General features: G+C 43.9%; 1 long non-coding RNA gene across 1 annotated transcript in view; it reads right to left on the bottom strand.

The window, feature by feature from the left end:
- Positions 1-202: 202 nt before the first annotated feature.
- Positions 203-19861, bottom strand: part of LOC122459686 — a 69600-nt gene continuing 49941 nt past the window's right edge. Inside the window, exon 3 of the long non-coding RNA XR_006280528.1 lies at positions 203-253. This is a non-coding gene — a long non-coding RNA (uncharacterized LOC122459686). The remainder of the gene's footprint in view (positions 254-19861) is intronic.

Genomic DNA, 19861 nt, shown 5'->3' with positions numbered 1-19861 from the left:
CTGACAGAAACTGGGGGATCATGGTGGAGAATCAGCTGAACATGAGCTCCCAGTGGGACACTGTGGCCAAAAGGACTGATGCGAGCCTGGGATGCATTAACAGGGACTCTTGAGGTGGAGAAGAGATGGTATTTTACCTCTGTGTTTGGCACTGGTCTGACCGCTGCTGGACTCCCATGTCCAGTTCTGGTGTCCACAATACAAGAAGGATGTTGGTGAACTGGAGAGATTCAGAGAAGAGCCACGTGAATAACTAAAGGATGAGAAAACAAGCCATTTAGTGATTGAGTTCCTTGAGTCTATCTATTTAGCTTAAGAAAAAGAAGGTTAAGGGGTGACTTGATGACAGTCTAAGTACCTACATGGGGAACAAATATTTGCTAATAGGCTCTTTAATCTAGCAGAGACAGGTCTGACACAATCCAATGGCTGAAATTTGAAGCTAGACAAAAATCCAACTGGAAATAAGGAGTCATTTGTTAACAGTGAAGGTAATTAACCCTTGGAACAATTTACCAAGGGTGATGGTGGAATCTCCATCGCTGGCAATTTTTAAACCAAGCTTGGATGTTTTCCTAACAGATCTGCTGTAGGGATTATTTGGGGGAAGTTCTGCAGCCAGTCAGACTTGATGATTATAACAGCTCCTTCTGGCCTTGGACTCTGTAAGTCAGTGGGCCAGATCCCCACCTGATCTATATCTGCATAGCCCTGTGGCAGTCGATTTAAACCAGCTGAAGATTTGCCCCAAGATATTAATTTAAACTGGGTGTGAGTACACATTGTAAGGAGAAGCAAACCTTGGGTAAGCTGTTGCCTTTTCCTGTCCATTCTCAGGCTCTCTCGTTGAAGGTGATGTAGCACCAGGTCAGAGCAAAAGCTCAGTTCAGTTCACACTGTGAAGCAAAGCTTAATGGTAACAAATGGATCAGGAACCACCACCAACCGTTTATTCTGTTATCAAACCAATCATTCAGAATCTACCAACCCCAAGGAATCCAACAACATCCCCACAAATATCTTGAACGTATGCTCTCAAGAAAGTTAAAATATAATAAACTTAAAAATGAAAACGCATCAGAAGATTTGCTGCTGCTTTGTGCTTTTGCTCTGATAAAAAACACTTCTCATGTTGTTAAATGATGGGAGATGCATGTGCATCAATCACATTTCAGCTTTGCCTGCACCCTCCAGTATGATTGATCAGCTGCACATTTGAAACATTCTGATTTTCTTACTCATCTGTCAAAAATTTTGATCTGATACCACCTCCGTATTCAGATTTACTCAATCAGATGCGCAGATAAGGGCAGACAGGGCGGGTTCAGTGTCAGTGATAATTTTACCTCCTAATCTGCTTCACAAGCCATAAATGAAATTTTAAAAAACAGTTAAAGGTCACACGTGAAGTGAGCACCGGGTGTGTGGGCTTAAGTCCCAGTGTTGAACAACGCAAATGACAAAAACACTCCCTGCTGGCACACACTCAACTCTTAACATCTCATAACAAAAGCTACATTGTCTGCGTTTGGGTGATTCTTCTCCATGCAGCTCCAGCGTGTGGTAGGTTATCTGCGCCTGCATTATTTCATTTCTCAAAAGTTCAAATAGCTGCTTGAAAGGTTACGAAAATACAAACCTGACAAATAAAAGCATGACACCCCCTGGGGGGGAATGTGTTTTCCTTTGTCTATGAGAGCCCGTGACATACTGCTCTGTGTCAGGCGAGAGGGATCTCTGACGTTATTAATATTATTGTTGTTTACATGGCCCTCGCACGTACAAGATGCTTGACAAAGCCCAGGCTGTGCCCCCAAAAAGCTGACAGCCTAACCCAACCAAGTACAAGGCAGGAGGAGGGAAGACTGTGGACAATACCAATGAGAGACACGCCACAGGAGTCTTCAGGCAAACAGTGGGTTTTGCAGTGTGCTTGGGGAGGAGAGGGCACACAGCAGATCAGCCATGGCACGCATGCCAGGGTAATGGGCAGCATGAAAGAAGGCATGAGTGAGAAAAGGAGAAGACAGGAAGAGGTAGAGATTGGAAGGCACAGGGAGGAAGTGGGAGAGTGTGGAATGAAGGCGGGAGGAGATGTAGAGTGAGATGAGATGGTGCCTAGCCTCAGGCAGGGGCAGGAAGCCACTTACAGGGTGATGTGACTACAGCAAGGAAAGGGTAAAGTCACTTTGGGGCTGGTATTTTGGAGAGACTGTAGAGGAGAGAGATGAAGAGGAGGCCTGAGAGCAGGTCGTTAATGCAACCAAAGCCAGGGATCTCCAAGTATGGGGAAAGACCCTGGTTGTAGGGATGGATTTTCATGATACCTATTGGATTGAGATTCACATACTCAGCTGATGGGTCTAATATACTTATTAAGGCAAAACACTCAGTGTAGTGATCAGTTACTCACAAGCAGGAAGCTTATCAGGACAATCACATCACAGTCACCTCCAGAACCAAACAATACAACTTCAATTTCTCTTTGTTACACAGACTTACTTATACCTTCTTGTTATCTTTTTCTTATACATATGAATTAGTCTCATTTCCAGGTTAACTCTGCATCAGTACAGGCTTAGTACTAGTCTAAACTGGTCTTTTCTAGCTTTTCAGTTACTTTATCTTTCCTTGTTCTCACAAACCCGATTACTCTGCAATTTCTGACAGGTGCACAACACTCAACAGGATTATTCTGCAATTTCTTATTGTGGGCAGTTCTACTCATGCTTATGCTGCCAAAAGTTATCAGAACAAACTCTTAAAATCCACAGCAAGTTTCTGTTTGGCCTAAATATGCCGTCGCTCCAAACAATGTCCTGGAGGATAGAGGGGCCAGATATAGCCAGAGCCACGGCATATGGTGGAGAGGAGGAGGAAAAAGAGTGGCTAACGCAGCACTCAGCTGGTGAGCTGGGGCAGATAGGTGATCTGACGATGACAGAGAAAGAAGGAAGCAGAGAGGGGTGAGGAAGAAAGATGAGAAGTCCGGAGGGCCAGCCGGAGACATGAGGCTGAACAGAGGGGTGGAAGTCGGGGTATATTTGGGAAACATCAGCTCAGAGGTGGCAGCTGAAACCATGAGAGCTGATAAAGTTGTGCAACGAGAAAGCAAAAGGATAAGTTGCGGGGTACATGGCGAGAACACTGAGGAACCCCCACAGAGCAAGGAGAAGAGGGATGAAGAAAAGCCATCAGCACATGAGGAAAGCCAGAGACTACAGTCACAATGTCTACACACTCTACATACTGAGCCAAGTTCAAGGTCTTGGGCCTTGTCTTCCTGGCACTCCATGGGTTGGGCCAGACAGGATATCTAAAAGAGCCTAAAGCTCCAGGCTGACAACTACACTCCTCTGGTGCAAGTGAGCTCCCTACAGTAAGGATAAAGACCGTATTTGCAGGAGTCAGAGCTTTCCCCGGGGCCAGTCCCAGGCTGTGCAACTAACTCCCCACAGAACTCAGGACCGGGCCAGACCTCCTCATCTGGCACTCCATGTGCCAGATGAAGTTGGCCAGTGTGCCTTCTTGAATGGAAACACCCAGCAAGCTGCAGCTCAGCAGGAGACGGGAACCCGACCCAAACAAAGCACTCCATCGCCCACTCACATCTCCCTGAGGGAACGCGCGACCCACATGTCAGAGGTGTTAGTCTGGTCACTTAAGGCAGTTGTGGAAGCGGCTCGGACACTACAGTGATGAACACACTATAAGGAGTTACAGAGAATAGAATAGTCTCCGTTTCAGAATTTTGGAAGGCCGCCTTCTCTCATTGTTGCAGGATGACAACTGGTCCATGCACAAAAACCTGGCCTTGGATTTAAAAATTCTACTGACTCCTTTGTCAGGGCCTTCATAGCCTCTAGCTGGAGGGCACACCCCATGGCTAGTAGCTCCATAGTACAACAAGCACACGGGTGCCAATGCTATATGGAGCATTCAAGGGGTTAAGCAATGTCTGCCAGCTGTCCATCACTGCTAGCCTCATGGGGCAGTGACCAAATCGTAGGCAGTCTGGCCTAATGGTTGGATCAACAGTCTGGTTTACCAGGAAGCACTGACTCCAGCCAGGGCGGGGCCCTGGAGCGAAGCAAAAGGTGAGAGCTGAGAGTTAGAAGCCAAAGGGCTAGCCGGAGACGCGGTCAGGAGGCAGAGCTGAGGGTTAGAGCCAGGGCAGAGTTGGGTGCAGGATCGGGCTGGACTCAAGACAACAGAGGCCGGGAAGAAACCAAGCCCACCTGTAGGCAAAGAGCCCATTTAGCAGCCACTGAACTACTGCAGCTCCTGAGCTTAAGCATCAGCCTGCTGACTCCTGAAGCCAAGTAGCTTCCAGCTGCGGCCCTTAGGTTACCAGGAGACTGGCTCTTCTGGATCCGGAAGACGCTCCTGCTCCCAGGTCCTACACGGGATCTGAATCACCTCTCTCCTCCTCCACTGCCCAGGAGACCCTCGCTCTCAGTCCCCACTGTAAAACCATTCAACACTATCCCTCATTAGAAGTGACCCCACAACACTGCAGCCTCCATGAATCCCTCTCGTGCTGTTCTTAGCTCCCACAGGCCAGCCAATGAGCACAGATGGAGTTCTGTAGTAGACGCATGGAGAACTGTTGACATAGCTTATGTTACTGTCTTAATACAATGTGAGGTGCTGAAGAGATCATAGTGTACAATGCTATTAATCCTAGGGTGCCTATGATCCGAGGCAGCATTCCTAACATGGTAGCTTCAGCCTTCACATCCTGGCTACGTGGTACCAGGGCACACGGTTAAGTGAGTGTGTACAGGGGCCAGGTAATGGTCTGGGTCTTTGCATGCTAAGGTGAGGAAAATCAATCTGCAAATCCACAATTTATCCTCAGACAGAAGTACTGCTGCACTCGCTCATGGAGTACTGTACTAGCAGTTTTCAGAGTAGCAGCCGTGTTAGTCTGTATTCGCAAAAAGTACTAGCAGTGTCTCCCAGGCACTGGAGTTTGCAAGAGAAATCTTAAGGAAAGAGACGCTGGTTTGGAACATCACTGTTCTGCTCTGAAAGTGACACAGAGAACTCCAGTGCAAGAGAAAAAGGGATTGTGGTTGAACTGGCCACAATAAACATATTTCCACAGTTTAGAAAGACATGGAAAAAAAGCAGCCTTGCTTACGTACTACCGACAGAAAATATGTTTGTTCCTGTTGTCTAGGGACGATGTTTTTCAAGGACAGGATCTTAGTAAAAAAAGTGACACTCTCCTAGCAGTGCCAGATGGCAGTGGCAGCTTAAGGTTCCTGCCATGTCAATGCCACTGACATAAGCCTGACAAGCAACAAACTTGTTTAACTTCTGGCCCAGACTTTCTAATTTCATTCACGGATCGCCCTTTTCTGTCTTCCAGGAGGTCGTTTCTAGAGCCAGGTGAACAAATGGTCTTTCAGTTTACTGGCCAGTTCAGAAAAGTTGGAAAAAAATGTGGGCTGGGTCGGACCAATATCAAAAACTCCAAAAAATGTCAGTACATCATAAAAGGTCGATAAAATTTTCATTTGGGGGCAAACGAAATATTTTGCTCCACCCAAAAAGAAACATTTTGTTTCATTTCCAGGCATTTTTAAAATGGAAAGCAAAAATGCCTCCTGATAGCCTTTAGCTCCTTGGCTATGGCACTGAGCCAGGTTCAAGTCTCTGTTCCAATGACTATTTAATTATTTCTAGACAGTGGAACAGTTTCCACAGGAAAAATTCCTGCCTCGGAATAGCTAGTGGCCCACTGAATAGGCAGGGTGTGCTCCTACGATGCAAGAGACTCCGGTTCAGTTCTCCTCTCCACATCAGGCAGAGGAAGAAACTGAACCCAGCTCTCCCATATCCCAGGGGAGCACTCTCACCATTGGGATAAATGGTTACTTTGTGAATGGTGCCTAACTCCCCTCGAGAATCTAGCTTGAAAACCATTTGGGCTGAAAATATTCAGCAAATTCAGATTAAATTCATAGCTAGTTTCAGGTTGACCAGAGCTGCATTTTTCAATGAACAAACTATTCACAAATTTTTTTTGCCCAACTCGAGTCATGGCAACCAATTTTCCATGATTTTCATCAAGCTATTTTGAATGAGAAGACTCTTGAAATACACTAAGACCTAGTCCACACACTGGTTTTGTGCCAGAGTCGTTATTTCAGGGTGTGATTTTTTTACTGAAATAATTATAGTGGAACAACCCTAGCTATATCAGTATTAAGTTGCCTTGTACCAGTATTGTTATTCCACTAATATAAAGCACCTTTATACTGATATAGCTGAATCCACAAAAGGGGGGTCGTACAGCTTTATACCAGGATCATTAAAGCCGGACAGCTTGCGCTGTCCTCCTGCACAGGTGTGAATTTCACTACGAGCACATGATTCAGAAGCACCATGAAGAACGGAAAAACAACTTCAAACCAGGCAACTGCACCAGTGCCCTGCTCCTAGCATGCATCCTGGCTTGCAGTCTCGCTGGTAGAGTGTGTCACAATGTTAAGTTTCATGTGCTTTAATTTCAAAACTATAGTTTTTCAGGAGCTTGTCATTCACTGTAAAAACAGCTCATAATAGAAGCATGAATGAAAATAATAGAGGAAGGGTTATATATACACATCTTCTTTACCATTTTCAATATCTTGAACTGTTACATTTCTAAGAAATTGCTATTTAATACTGTCAAATGACATTTACTGAACAATAAGCCATCAATATTTACCAATAAGATATCAGTATTGAATAAAAAAGAGCAATTGCAGCTGAGCAGCAGGCAATCATTGCTAATTAGCAAGTTATCCCTGATTATTAACAACCTAATAATGATGACAGGTTTCAGAGTAGCAGCCATGTTAGTCTGTATTCGCAAAAAGAAAAGGAGGACTTGTGGCACCTTAGAGACTAACCCATTTATTTGAGCATAACCTTTCCTGAGCTACTGCTCACTTCATCGGCTGCATCCAATGAAGTGAGCTATAGCTCACGAAAGCTTATGCTCAAATAAATGGGTTAGTCTCTAAGGTACCACAAGTCCTCCTTTTCTTTTTAATAATGATGAGGGATTGATATTTAATAACAGTAAGTGATCAATAGATGCTAATGATGAAATCCCACTTAATAATGACCAAACACAAGTTAATAATGAGCAATTAGTACTTAATAATGAGTAATTACAATAATGACTTCATGACTAATTAGTCCTGGTTGCTAGTTTTAGATGTTATCACTAGATGAGCAACTGCTACCAATCAGTGCATGGCTACTAGTTAAGGGCTCGTTGCTGGTCAGTCAGATGAAAAAACTACCTTCCATTAACTTTGTATTGTAAAAATTAAAGGATGGATTCTGCTCCCAGTGACATAGATGTTGACCAAGGGTTAAATTAGGGAATTTGGGGTAATAGGGTGAGTATCGGAAATGCCTGCAAAGTGAAACAGCATTGAAAATGATTTTTGAGAAGCCATGGCAATGCGGGGAGGAGGTACCAGAGATTTGAAGCAGAACAATGTAGCTTTGAATTTCAGACAAGGAAAGAAGGAAAACTGAGTGTGGCAATTACCATCCCCAAAGCCTAACTGCCATTCCAGCAGCAAATAAGACAAGAAAAGAAAATCACTCAGCCTATAAACTATAACCAACCCAAGAGCAATAAGCAGCAACCTTTGCTCAGTGCCTTCGCCCTCTGCTGCTTGCAGCCTGTCTGCCACAGGGATTCCAGGGGCTGAAGCAGCAAGGATCATGTGCAGAGGGTCCTATGTCCTGCTAGTCCCCCCCCCCCCCAAGCATGTACTCCTAGTTCTGTGCCTCCTCCCACCACCAGCTGCCGTGTATGTGCTGCAATGAGTGTGCTGCAGCAGCTGGGGCAGCTCTAGCCCTGCCTTGACGCCCCCAGTGGCAGAAGGTGGTATTGCACCCCATGCAGGCCATCCTCACTGCAGCGTTTTTGTTGAGTCTCCCCGTTACTCCTCATGATCAGATCCCTGCTTCTAAGACGTCTCTTGGAATTCCATAGCTCCCTGAAGATCACCCCTAAATGCAGGCATTGTTGTGTGATGTGACAAGGTTTAGTATTTTTTGGTACAATGTGCTGAAATCGGTTTATGCAAAACTTTGTTCTTCACGGGGATGGAATAGAGGACCCACGCAAATCCTGTGCACCACTGAAGTCCCAGGGAAGCCCTATTAAAGTGCGATACAGGCGTTGTATAGATCCTCTCAACTGGGGAGAATTTCACCCTCAGTGCACATGCTTCATTCCCAGAAACAAGGACAGCTCCATCACTTTCTAGCTGTGACCATCTGAGCAAGCCTTCACCTTGGCCAACACACCAGGGATTGAGCTGGGGACCTCCAGAGCTAAAAACATGAGCTACTACTGGTTGAGCTAAAGCTTGTTAGTAAGAGCTGTAACAAACTAATATCCTCTGTGGATTGGCCCAGAAGGAGCCCGATAACCCACACTCACCTGTGGGTTCCACAAATGTTCCGAAAGACACTTTATACTTCATTCTCACTAACCAGTATGCTAAAATGCATTCCTTCAGCTCCATACAAAGTCAAAGTTACATTTATTACTTTAACAGGCACAGTTACTTTGCTCAACTTGCGGTTCATACTTTCTGTAACCTTTTTGCTGATGACATGAAAGATTTATTGCCTTGATGGTTTGTACCACAAACTATACTGTAAATTTTTACAATATATTTTAAGCTTCATTAGTACTGAAAAGTAAGCAGTGTTCACATTTGAAGCCTAACGCACATTTTTTCTACCCAATAATCCCCATTTAGAATCTAGCCCATAAGTATTCACAGCTTTACTGACCATTATATTCATAAACCCACTACCACTATTAAAAAGAAAACTGTGAACATGACATAAAACTATATCCAGCTGGAGAATATAAGGTTGTAACTCTGCTGAGGATTTCTATCAACATCATCATCTATATGAATAAAGTTTAAATAGTTTGTGCACATTATAAGAACTCTCAGATCACAGCATAGCTATATGGATATAGGCAGCCTCGTGAACCTATTGTTAATGCTACACATTCCAACACAAGAAAATCACAGTTGAACCCAAAGCCCTGTCTCTTGATCCATTGGGCTAGAAGGGGCTAGGAAAGTCTCATATAATTATTCTTCATAAGCGCCGCCAATGCAGGAGCAGCATTAATGGGCTCCAAATAACTGGGCAAATAACTGATTTTTTGGTGCAGCTACCAAACTGCAAAATCCATTTGGGGTCAAAATGAAATATTTTAGGTTTTTATTGCCAAAACAAATAAAAAAATCATTTTTGGGTTGAACAAAGCATTTTGTTTGCTCAAAAATTTGACATTTTGTTTAGTTTTGGAGGGTGTTTTTTATTATTTTGTATTTTTATGTTAAATGTAGCGAAATTTTGAAACAAAATGCCATTTCAAAACGACAAGTAAAAATATTTCATTTCCAGAATGTCAAAACAAAACATTTAGACTTTCTTGGAAATCTGCCCACCTGCCTTTTTTTTTTTCCAGCTGAAACTATTTGCCAGATCAACTCGAATTGACAATTTTGGTCAATCCAAAATTGCATTTTTCAGGGAACAAATTGCATTTTTCAGGGAACATTTTTTTGCACAGCTCTACTCCAGGGAGAGTCCCAAGCTGTCCACAATGATGAGAAGCTATGTGACAGAAATTAGGATAATCTTTGATCCTAATTGGTTTCTCCACTAGGGGAAAAATAGACCACAATAATATGCCCATTCTAGATATTTTGTATGTTACATACAATTGTTTTCCACAAAACCAGGCAGCTAATGTCAACATTTTACTCAAGAAATCATACAACTTTCTACCTTTTTCAGAAAGCGGACCAGACCTGCCTGTCCATTCCTGTTGCTTTATGACACAAAGCATCAGCGGCCTTCTCAAGGCCAGGTTGTGGCCAATTTAACTTCCCCAAACAGGAGGAACCGCTACAGAGAGCCACTGTGCCTACCCCCATGAAGATGGGAAGATATCATGCAGAAAGGGGTGAGGAAAGGGTACCGATGTAGAACTGGCTCAGAGTATGTCCTTCCCAGAGCAGGGGAGAACAGCGTGCAAGTTGTGGCTCTGAATCCCACCATGCTTCCTGGGCATTACACCAACATGCTTCTCCGTACGCTGGTCGGATCCTGAAATGACACACCCAACCTTCTAAATATCCCCTCAGTGTCAGGGAATCTCTGGGTCTAACAGAAGAGGAGCCCCAGAGGGGTGGGAGCCTCGGAGCCCGGAGAGGGATAAACGATCCTCGAGTAGTGCTTTGCTCGTAGTTCTGAGTCCTATTGAGAGGCTTAGGGTGAAGCCCTTGGACCTGCTACCCTGGAAAGAAGAGTGTGATTTCGTTATTCTGTGGTGACTTGGGCTTTCCTAGAGGATCTGGCCCGCTCTGTTTATCTGATCTCCCATTGAATCTGCTTCTCAGACAAAACAGCCAGGGTGGGTTCATTCTGAGACACTCCAATTTTGTGTATTTTATTCAGCTGTGAATCCCAAAGGCCCATAGTGCTGGTGTACATGAAAGCATGCCCCTAGATGATGTTTTCTTTGGACAAGGAGTTGATGTACTGCTAAGCATATGTACAATGAAGTTTTTATGTTTAGCTGTACAACTCCATTCCTGACACACCTGCGGTAGCTGTGGTTTTGCTTTCTGATAGTCATTTCCCCACAGCGATACTGCATCAAAAGCAGCAACCTGTCAAAAATGGAATGGGACATGTATTGTCTTGGGAAAATGTTTTGTGGTCTGTTCTCTTGTCAATGAGCAGCAGCCATAACAATAGCAATACCTGTGGATAGGTGCATGCATCTGTGGGATAGCACAAACTCTTTATCTACCAAGGGAAAAATCCCTTCAAATGCAGCTTGGAAGTTAATTTCTCTTTCAGTGACTAAGGTGGGACTTTCAAAAGTGCTGCTCCCAGCGAGGTCTGGTAAAACTCCCATTATGTTTACGATAATGCCAGGGCCCCTGCCTGAGACTGGGGCCCCACTATGCTAGATGCTGACCAAAAACAGAGCATAAAACAGTCCTTGCTCTGAACAGCTTACAATTTATACAGCAAAGAGCTGCAGGGTGGGAGGGGGGGAAAGCAAGGCAATGAACGGGATGGGTGGAAAATGGCATGTTAGTGCCATCCGTCCTTTTGTTGATTTGTTTCTTTAATTTGGGAGGGTGAAAGGGAGGGAATTGGCTGAACTGAGAGGGGGACATCAGACAATCATGACAGGAGAGAAAGCACCTGAAAAAGACACTGGATACTGATGACAGCCAAAGACCCCTTCTGCAGCTGCTTCTCCCTGCTCCTGCTGGCTCTATCTCTGGGGCCCTTCCCACAACTTTCTTACCTCATCTTAGCTGGCTGTGGGGGTTACATGGACCCTGGCAGCACTGAGATGAGAAGGTTTCCCCTTCTTAGTTCCCTGAATTGCAGCTCTAAGACAACCTCTGCCATGGATTGATGACCAGTGCCATAACACGGAGACACTTACATTATTTAGATTAGGCTTATACTCGTGAGGATGGTTTGGGTTAGGAATTGAATTTATTGCAAGCACTGTTAGATCATTGGCTTTACCTGTTATATTACTGAGAATATCTGTTTTGCATAATTTCAGCACGGGTAGGAATACAGTTCTTATGTGTTTCAAGAAAATAAAACCACCTGAATATTGCTTGCTAGAATGGAGTGTGGTTTTACTGTCTGATTAGGACAAAGATGAGAAATTAGTCACTTAATGGTGAATCAACACAAAGGGAGTTGTAAGCAGTGACTGTGACGCTGGTGGACTATGTGCTAGCTCTTGCCAAGGCTGTAGGTGTAAGCTGACAAACTCACAACTGGAAGCCAGCCCAGCTCACCTGTATGTTAGTATTGTTCAAGACGGGTGTTAGACTTGTAAGGGTGTGTTTAGACTCTGTAAAATGCTTGTAAATTGCTGCATGCATTAATCTTATTTGTGATGTGGGTATCGCATGCTGTAAGTATAAGGCAATGGTTTCCAAACTCGTTCCGCCGCTTGTGCAGGGAAAGCCCCTGGCAGGTTGGGCCGGATTGTTTACCTGCCATGTCCGCAGGTTTGGACGATCACGGCTCCCACTGGCTGCGGTTCACTGCTCCAGGCTAATGGGAGCTGCTGGAAGTGGCGGCCAGTACGTCCCTCGGCCCACGCCACTTCCAGCAGCTCTCTTTGCCCTGGAGCAGCGAACCGCGGCCACTAGGAGCCGCGATCAGCCGAACCTGCGGACGCGGCAGGTAAACAAACCGGCCCTGCCCAGCAGGGGCTTTCCCTGCACAAGCGGCTGAATGAGTTTGGGAACCACTGGTATAAGGTAATATGTAAGTTTTGCTTTATAACCCCACAAATGCCTGCTTTGAACTTGTGAACCCAGGCAGCAGGAGTGGCTCCCACGCCTATCGAGAAAGACTATCAAAACTAAGCGAGCCATTGTGAAGCAGCATGATACAAAGACTTGGCTAATGGCCCTCTCATGCCTGTGAAGGTGCTACGTGCAGGGAAGCTCATCCCATCAGCTTGAATTCTGGAAGGAGGAAATAAAGATAGCTGACATGAAAATGCTTCATCTCTTTTGCTGTTTGGACTCTCAGAGGGCTGGACCTAGGAAACAAAAGCAGAGATCCCCAGGGGCAGCCTGGGTTCGCTCTACAAAACATGCAGTGCTGACAGATTGCTACATCTCTGTCACCTTTTGGAACCATAGACTGTATATGTGTTCCCGGCTTTAACCTGTAAATAACACTCATTTCTTTTTCCTAGTTAATAAATCCTTAGTCAATTTACTATAGGTTTGGCTAGAAGCATTGTCTTTGGTGTGAGATCTGATGTACAAATTGACCTGGGATAAGTGACTGGTCTCTTGGGACTGGAAGCAACTTGAATATTTTGGGAATATTAGTGATAGACTGGAAAGCCCAAGGGGACCATCTGTGACTCCATGGCAAGACAGTAATAGTGCTTCAGGCATTTACACTTGTTACTGGGTTGGGGAAATCTAATTATAGAACATACCACCAGTTTGGGGTCTCTGCCCTGCTTTCTGACAGTCTGTCCTGAGGTTGGCACTCACAGTCGTTAACCACTCCAGACAGCATGACAAGTGACTATTTTAGCAGCTGAAACCAGTCTTCTACAAATCCACTGTCTAAAAAGTGTATTTTGAGACCTCAAGTAGAGGAAAACAGACATATCAGCCAATAGTGCAGTTTGAAAAGACAAAACAATGGTGTATATAATGTGGATTTTGTTTGGATTTTTTTTTTCATTTTAAACACCTGTTATATAGTCAGAAACAACAGAAAAAAGATCACATGGAAAATCTATTGAGCCCATGGAATTAAGATCTTTCCAGGGTTTCATGCAGAGTTCCCCAGAATATGTGATCACTTAAAAAAAATGAGTTGAGCAAATTTCTAAACATGCAACATTCACTATGTATGTACTAATACACTACCTCCCTCAAGAATTGACCCAAGCCTCTATCTGCCAGAAACAACCAAGAAAGATTTGATTTAAAAAAAAATCTAGTAATAGCTTATGCTGGGTGTCTTCAGGCATTGCAGTACTAAAGCATATTTCTTACATTATGCATCACATGATTGTACCATATGCTAAAATGTATACTTTGGTTGATTAAAGTTGTATTTATTACATATCCATAACTGGGAACCTATTCCAATGGATTTCAGGCCTCAAAGACGCAGACCTTCCTGCAGTTTGTCCATGCCCTAGTTGCTTCCAGAGAGGTCACTGCTCCTGGCTCTCCCTGCAGCTACTCCTGGAAAGCACTTGAAAACTACAAATAATCCAGAATGCACTGCCGGTGCACTGAGCGGGATTTCTTGCAGAGATGCCATTGTGGTTCTAGCTGCACATCAAGGATTTGGTTTTAATAGGTAAAGCCTTCTTCTTGGCTGTCCTGGAGAACACTCATGGCCTTGCATTCTTCTCCAACAGACGAAAGCAGCTGAGCTGACAGACCTGAGATTTAAATGCCAAGGATCTACTGGTGCAGTATTCTCAGCTAAAGGTCCTCATTTCTGGAATCCACCCCCTTCCCAATGGGTGTGTCACCTCAGGCCCATCGCCCTCCAGCCAGGCACCCTACAAGGTCCATTTACTTGCTTGCCCCTTTCATGAGGGGGCAAGCTGGAGACTTTGGGGGACTTTTATGTTGGGGGGATTATTCAACTGGGATTCAGGAGAGGGCATTAGCCCCCAGTCCTCTATCAGCTCATGTATTTGTTCATAATGGGCTTGGTTTGTGTGCTGAGGAAAGGCAAGAAGCATGCTTTGAACATCTCAACGATAAATCAAGCCCAGCTGAACTGCTGATTTGAAAATGACTCTCACATTGCCGAGAGCGGACACCTTTAACCTGCTCTGCACAAATCATCCCCACTTTCCACTCCACCCCAGCATCACGGATGGACGGGAACTGGCCCATCATTAACAGTAAAGCAGTTTTATAGGCCACTTAGTGAACAATGTTATCTTTGTCCTTGATCTCACCCATAACTCAGTCAACTCTCTTGTCTCTGGCTGTCCTTGTAGAGTATCTTTCTCTGATCGAAACACTGCGATATTGTTTATACAGTGAATGAGAAAGAGATTTCATTTTACAATAGAAAACCAGCTCGGATAATTCTGATACGAGCCATCTCTCACCCATCTGAAAAATCCTATCTGCCAGCCTCCCCACTGAATCAGATGAGGGCACTTCTGCATTGTATTTCAGAGGCTGTCTGTCAGAAACTCAGCAATTTTCTCATAACCACATATCAATACACTGCATGGAGAGGTGTTCAGTAAACTACATTTTCATGTTACACCCTACTCTGAAACAATAAGAATGAAAAGCCACCATTTTATTAGACCGTAAAGTTACCCCTCCCTAAAGGAGAACGGAAAGTCACCTTCCATTCTTGTGAATGGGAGTTACTCCAAAGGGTGCCCTTATCATGCACATCTAGAGCACCTGTCATTGGTCACTGCATACAGAAATCATTTCACCCACATCCACAATGCATTCTCCTCATGGAATGTGGCATCTGTTTCATAGAGAACAAACCCACTACAAATCAGTTTAGTACCTGGGCAATGAATACGTGATTGTGACATAACTACAGGACCTCAGACTAAGCCCACTGAGGTCAAGGGGAATCTTTCCAGTGACTTCAAAGGGCTTCTCTGTCAATGTGCTTCACATCTGTGTCTTGACACAGAAGGCCAGAACACACCCATACTGGACCAGATCCTCAGCTGACTTAACTTTATAGTCAGGAGGTTCTTTTAACACAGTTTAATGTGCAATTTCCTATGTTTTTTAAAAAGCAAACTAAAAAAAAAACACAAATTCTATCATGAGACATCAGCTTACCTCCCACCTTGGAACCTTTAGATCCACGGCACAGACTCTGTTGCTTGAGCTAATGCTCAAAGTAGTAGCCTACTTTCTTCTACATGGACCAACAACTCAAGGACCGAGACACACACTTTGGCGGAGGGTTTCACATCTCTTTGCTGATGAGAATCAGCATTCCGTTTCTGGGGGGCAGTGGAGCTATAGGACCCTGAGACATGGGAGGGGCTGCAGCCCAAGCCAAACGTCTACACCCCAGTTAAACTGTCCCTTAGCCCAAGACCCATAATCCTGAGTCAGCTGGCACAGACCTGCTGCAGGTGTCTAATTGCAGTGTAAACATATCGTTTGAGTCTATTACTATAAAGCAGGTTTTCTAATACTTTAATCCTTCTTATGGCTCTTCTCTGACCCCTCTCCAATTTATCAACATCCTCTTCTATTGTGGGCACCAGAACTGGACACAGTATTCCCGCAGCGGTCACACCAGTGCCAGAAAAAGAGGTCAAATAACTGCTTTACTTCTGCTCGAGTTTCCCCTGTTTATACCTCCCAGGATCACATTAGTCCTTTTGGCCACAGCATCTCACTGAGAGCTCACGTTCAGCTGATTATCCACCATCACCCCCAAATCTGCTTCCCAGGATAGAGTCCCCCATCCTGTAAATATGGCCGACATTCTTTGGTCCTAGATGCACACATTTCCATTTAGCACTATTAAACGCATATTGTTTGCTTGTGCCCAGTTTACCAAGCAAACCAGATTGCTCTGTATCAGTGACCTGTCCTCTTCATTATTTACCACTTCACCAATTTCTGTGTCACCCACAAACTTTATCGGTGATGATTTTATGTTTTTGTCCAGATCATTGATAACAATGTTAAAGAGCATAGGGCCAAGAACCAAGGTCCCTGCAGGACCCCTCTGAAAACCCAGTTAATGATAATTATCTATTTACAGTTAGAACATAAGAACAGCCATACTGGGTCAGACCAAAGGTCCATCTAGCCCAGTATCCTGTCTTCCAACAGTGGCCAATCCCAGGTGCCCCAGAGGGAATGAACAGAACAGGTAATCATCAAGTGGCCAATTCCCAGCATCTGGCAAATAGAGGCTAGGGACACCAGTTACATTTTGAGATCTATCAGTTAGCCAGTTTTTAATCAATTTAATGTGTGTCATGTTAATTTTACATTGTTCTAGGTTTTTAATCATAATGTTGTTTGGTACCAAGTCAAAGGTGCCTTACTGAAGTCTAAGTATATTACATCAACACTATTATCTTTATCCAGCAAAGCTGTAATCTCATTAAAAAAATCAAGTTAGACAGGATCTGTTTTCCGTAAACCCATGTTGCTTTTCATTAATTACATTACCTTCCTTTAATTCTTTTTTTTACCTGAGTCCTATATAAGCCATTCCATTATCTTGCCTGAGCTCAATGTCTGGCTGACATTGATCTATAAATCTCTGGGTCATCTTGTCTCCCCTTTTTAAAAACTGGTACAGCATTAGCTGCCTTCCAGTCTTCTAGAACTTCCCCATGCACCAAGACTTATTGAAAATCAACCTTAATGGCCAGGTGAGCTCCTCGGCCAGTTCTTTAAAAACTGTTGGATACAAATTATCTGGACCTGCTGATATAAAAATGTCTAACTTTTTGGCTTCTGTTTAACATCCTCCAGAGATACTAATAAAACGGAAAGAGTGTTATCCCCATATGATGAGACGACATCATCAGGTTTTCCCCAAATACCTAACAAATATTCATTGAACACTTCTGCTTCTTCTGCATTATTATTGATAATTCTACCATTTCCATCTAGTAATGGACCAATACCGTTGTCAGAATTCTTTTTGTTCCTCGTATATTTTTAAAACTCCTCTTAGTTTCCTTAACTCTGCTGACCATAGATTTCTCCTCATGTCACTTTGCTTCTCTTATCAATTTTCCACAATTCCCCGCTTCTGGTTTATATGAATTACTTTCAACTTTCCACTTCTTTCATTTGTTATATATATTTTATAGCTGCCTTCTCTTTACCTCTAAACCAGCTAGGTTTTTAACTTGTATAGCCATCTTTCTTGATTAGAGGATTGTTGCTTTTGGGGAGTATCAAGTAAGGTGTTCTTCAAGATTCCCAATCATCATTTACATCTTAAAAGATTCCCAATTATCATGCTTTGTCACTCTGTGGGGATGTCACATGCACAGTCAGGTCAGTGCATGAGAACCGTGGGGGGTTGGAACATGCTCATTGGCTAAAGTCTCCCGAGAGTTAATCTGCAAACTCTACAACAAGCCTCAATTAAACTTGTGCAAACTGAGACTTTCAGAGGTTCATAACTCAGTCAAATTTGGGCAAATCTTCACCCAGATGGCAAAAGGTGCATCTCTGACGCCAGGGCGATGCCCATGCCAAATGTCTAGTGCTTGCTCTAAAGCAAGGAGGCAGTAAAATTGCTCAATGAAACAGATGTAAGAAATTTTTTACAAAGGCAAAGCAATGTATTTCCTCCTATCCTCGTTCATAGAAAAAGCTGAACCTTTTAGCTGAAACTTAAAATCAGCCTGAAGTAAACACCAGCATAGGACATTTCAGCCAGAAGCCGTAAAGTCTGGCAAAGTTATGAACAACTAAACACAGCGTCTTATAACGGAAAGTGTCAGGCAACTTTAACTATAAGCGTGGCTATCAGCTCCTGCTACAATACTAAGGGTAAGTGTTATGGGGACCTGGGGTACACTGGCTGAACCCTCGGGGATAGTTAGATGCCTCACTCCCACTGATTGCAATAGGAGCCCATTGTGTGGCAATCTTGATTCTTTTAGCACGTTTACAATAGATTCCTAATCTCACCGTTTTTGGTGCTTCATTTACTTTTGTGACAATAGCCCAGATTTTTAAAGGTATTGCTGCTCTCAGTGTTGCAACACCTAACTGATTTAAGAGTCTAAATATCATTTCCAAGGGGATTTTAAGCATGTAGGCATCATCGTATTTAGACTCCTAAGTGCCTAAATCCCTTTTGAAAATTAGATTTTGACTCCTAAATCAGTTAGGTGTCATGATGCAGCTCCTAAATACCTTTAAAAGTCTGGCCAGAGTGCTTAGCCACAAGGTAAACCAGCTGCTAGCCACTAACTGTATTATCTGTTGAGCACTGACAACATTGACAGATCCCAGCCTACTTGCAATATACAGCTAGACAAAGAAAGGGCAGGACACAATGGGAGACCCAGAAATGTTGACTTAAAATGATGAGGTTTCTTCCTGGTGCTGTGTTTTACTCTGACAAAGGGCAGTGACTGTAAGGCTTGCAGAAGAACCAGGTCTGGTGGTATTATCATTTCTGACTTTCAAATACTCATATTAAAAAAAGCAACTTAGCCCACAAAGCTTTATCTGCTACTTGATCACACAGTAAAATTTGACAAAAGGTTGATTGTGATACTGTACCAATCTTTCTCTGCTGGCAGAGCGGTGTGTCTAACATCCATTTACACCATAATATAACAGGGCTGCTTTTGTGGCTGCTTTGCTTTTCCCTCAGCATGGCACCCTTGCCGTGCACAGCTGAGATACAGCGAGCTGAACTGGGCTCTTTTTGTTTTGCCAAGGAACGAAGGAAAGTTACTAACTCTTATCTGCTAGCATCCAGCCTCATTTCCTTCCTCACTGGTGCTGTTTGAAATTCCTGTCTTTAGCGCCCATGAATGATTATCTTCACTGCAGTTCTGAGTAGATGAGCACCAGTCCAATTCACCCAAGGCAGCTTGTATACAGGCAAACTCTTGTTTGCAGTTTTAACTGAAGAGAGACACGCCCAGGTTTTATTTTAATTAAAAAGATCGTTTCTCTCTTTGCAAACTTTGCATGCCATTAATTCCAGTTGTTTCAAGCATCTTTTGTCTTTGTTACAAGCCAAATGAGTGACCCAATCCTGCACAAGTGAAGTCAGTTGAAGCTTGGCCGTTGATTTGAATGAGTCCAGGATCAGACTCCAAACAATAAATAATAAAGCAAGAACTTTGCAAAGAGCCCGTGACATCACACCCACATGGTGACTCATTCTAGTTCCCAGCTTTAAAGGAATGATCACTCGTATTTTGATTGAGGGGGAGGGAAGTAAATGTTCTTTTGTATTTTAACACTGTTGGTTTAAAGTCCCAAGTGCTGCATATTTCAGGTTCCCAACAAGAGGACACTGCCAGAGGCAGGGGAGCTGGGGAGGGGGAGTACAGCTGGGGGTGCTGCAGGAGGGGGGTATAAGTCCTGGGAGGGGTATTTGGGGATGCTGGAGGGGGTACCTGTGGTGAGGGTACTCACTGGAAGTGGGGGCAATGTCGCTCCCCGTCATGGTGGCTGGGCGACTGGTGCAAGTCCAAAATGCATGCAAGCCATCTGTCAGCACCTCTCCACAGGACCCCCTCCAGAGAGCT

This window comes from Dermochelys coriacea, chromosome 3 (genome assembly GCF_009764565.3).
Source record: "Dermochelys coriacea isolate rDerCor1 chromosome 3, rDerCor1.pri.v4, whole genome shotgun sequence".
Lineage (NCBI taxonomy): Eukaryota > Metazoa > Chordata > Testudines > Dermochelyidae > Dermochelys > Dermochelys coriacea.
This window is presented reverse-complemented; position numbering and strand designations above follow the sequence as displayed.